Genomic DNA, 2,700 nt, shown 5'->3' on the forward strand with positions numbered 1-2,700 from the left:
CATTTCAGTCTGCTTTTAGACCAAATCACTCCACAGAAACAGCTTTAGTAAAAGTGGTAAATGATCTGCTGGTAAATGCAGACAATGATCACACTTCAGTTTTATTACTGCTGGATCTAAGTGCTGCGTTTGACACTGTGCATCACTGCATTTTATTGGATAGGCTTGAACATTTTATTGGAATTACAGGAAATGTTTTATCATGGCTGAGATCTCACCTGCTTGGGAGGTCTCAGACTGTTAGTTTTAAAAATGATCTCTCTGAGACCTGTGCAGTGAGGCATGGGGTCCCCCAGGGCTCTGTACTTGGACCATTGCTGTTTTCTATGTACCTGCTGCCTCTTGGTGTTCTTTTACGTTCTTTTAATGTAACCTTTCATTGTTACGCTGATGACCTGCAACTTTATGTTCCTTTAACCATTGGAAATTGTGCTGAAGTCTCTAAACTAGAATGTTGTCTATCTGCAATTAAGGGCTGGTTATCGGATAATTTCTTGCTCCTAAATACTGATAAGACAGAGTTGATGGTCATTGGGCCACACAAATTTCAGCACTTGTCCCAAAATTTCATCTTGAAAATTGATGACAGTGTCATAAATTGCAGGAACAAGGTAAAAAACTTGGGTGTGTGGTTCGACATGGTGCTCTCCTTTGAATCTCATGTAAAAGAGATAACAAAGACCGCCTTTTATCATTTGAGGAACATAGCCAGAATCAGACAAGTTTTGTCAAGCGACACTGCAGAGGTTCTTGGCCATGCATTTGTGTCTTCCTGCATTGATTATTGCAATGCTCTTCTTTCTGGCCTACCAAAGAAAAGTTTTAGAGGTCTACAGATGGTGCAAAATGCAGCTGCTCGCATTTTAACAAGAACTGGGAAATTTGAGCACATTACCCCTGTACTGAGATCTCTGCATTGGCTACCTTGTCAGCTTCGAGCAGATTTTAAGGTCCTGCTGCTCACCTACAAGGCTTTAAACGGATTGGCACCTTCATACCTCTCTGACCTTTTACATCTTTATGTTCCATCTCGTGCTCTACGATCTCAGGACTCTGGCCTTCTAAAAGTTCCTAGAGCCAGAAAAAAGACAATTGGAGAGCTTTTTCTTTTCGTGCCCCGTTTCTGTGGAACAACCTCCCTCAAGATATTCGGCAGGCTGCTCTGTGGAGGTTTTTAAAACTAAGTTGAAGACACATTTTTTCACCTTATCCTATATGTCTTAATTCTATGGCTTTTAGTTTTTACATTTTTATTGTTTTTAACTTGTATTGTGTCTCTTACCTGTATTGCTATGTATCGCTTTTATTTTATTTATCCCTTTAGTTGTACAGCACTTTGTTTGAAAGCGCTTTATAAATAAAGTTATTATTATTATTATTATTAATTAAAAGATACAAACGTGAAAGCGACCTCTCTCCTTTGTCTCAGACAGTATTTGGTCATTAAGCTTCTCACCCTGTTTGTGTCTCCTCTTAGATTACTGCCATCTTGTGGCCATAACTAGCTATTGTAGCTGGAAACGCGCTTGCCTTGGATCCCTTTGGAAACTGTAGTGTGACTCAATGTCACAGGCCTGCCCGTCTCCCATTAACAATCACTTGAGCTTGTCAAGCTGAGAGGCCAGCAGCTTTTTCTGGTTGTTTCCGCATGCACGTAGCGGATAACCCTCCTGTCTTTGACGGAAGACTGATGGGAGATTAGTGTGGTAGACAAGCTGCCGCTGGCTCTGCTTTCACTGCTCTGAGATCAGCTGTGAGCTTCAGGTAGAGTGGCTTTCTGTAAAAGTCACTGCACACCACTGAGTTATGTTATACTTTAACTTACAAGTTACAGGAAAAATGCTACCTAGGCTTTTTTTGTTCTTATATTTAACTCACTGCTCTGATAGATTTGACAAAATGATCAAATGTTGTTTTTTTCTGGATTATTAGAAATATCACAAATCACAAATTTCCTTGAAATATTGTGACATAATTTTGAGGCTATATTGGGCATCCTTACTGGATACAAATCAAGTAGTTTGTATTTTTTTTCCACGTAGACACACTGTGATCTACCCTGTGTTACTTTTTTTGCTGTCTTGACCAGGGTCAGTTTAGACCTGGCTCAGCTGCAGGGCTTGTATTATAATAATAATAAATAATAATCACATTAAGACAATGCTCTTGCAAATTTGAATTGAACCAGTGTCTTTATGTTGAAGGAGTTAATTCAGTACACTGTGAAACATAAAGTGCTCCACAGGTAACAAAGAGTGTCCGAGCTTCTTAAGGTTTATTTATTCATGTTTTGTGCCAAGCCAGGGTCCCTTCGAGAGCCATCGGTAGGTTTTGTAGGTTTGCAAAAAAAGAAATATTAAAACCAGTACATTTTTTAGGTTCTACTTCCTGCTCTGACTAAACAGATTTGTTTCGTTAAACTTGCTGCTTTGGACAGAAGACATTGATAATATGATGTCATAAAGGTGTCAGCTCCTCAGCATACAACCCAAATGTAAGAAACAAAGTAAACACGTGTCATCTGAAGAAAAACATGGCCCTTATGCTCTCACCTAGCGAGGGCACACTTTGACACATACAACAGCAAGACAAACGCACGCAGGTGCAACGAGAGTAAGCTGCAGAGCAAACAAGGGAGTGGAGCCTAAACCTTAAAAACATTCTCAGGCTGAAGCGCCCGTGGGTGTCGGAGAGAGCTGT

This window comes from Simochromis diagramma, unplaced genomic scaffold, assembly GCF_900408965.1.
Source record: "Simochromis diagramma unplaced genomic scaffold, fSimDia1.1 OVJJ01000024.1, whole genome shotgun sequence".
Taxonomy (NCBI): domain Eukaryota; kingdom Metazoa; phylum Chordata; class Actinopteri; order Cichliformes; family Cichlidae; genus Simochromis; species Simochromis diagramma.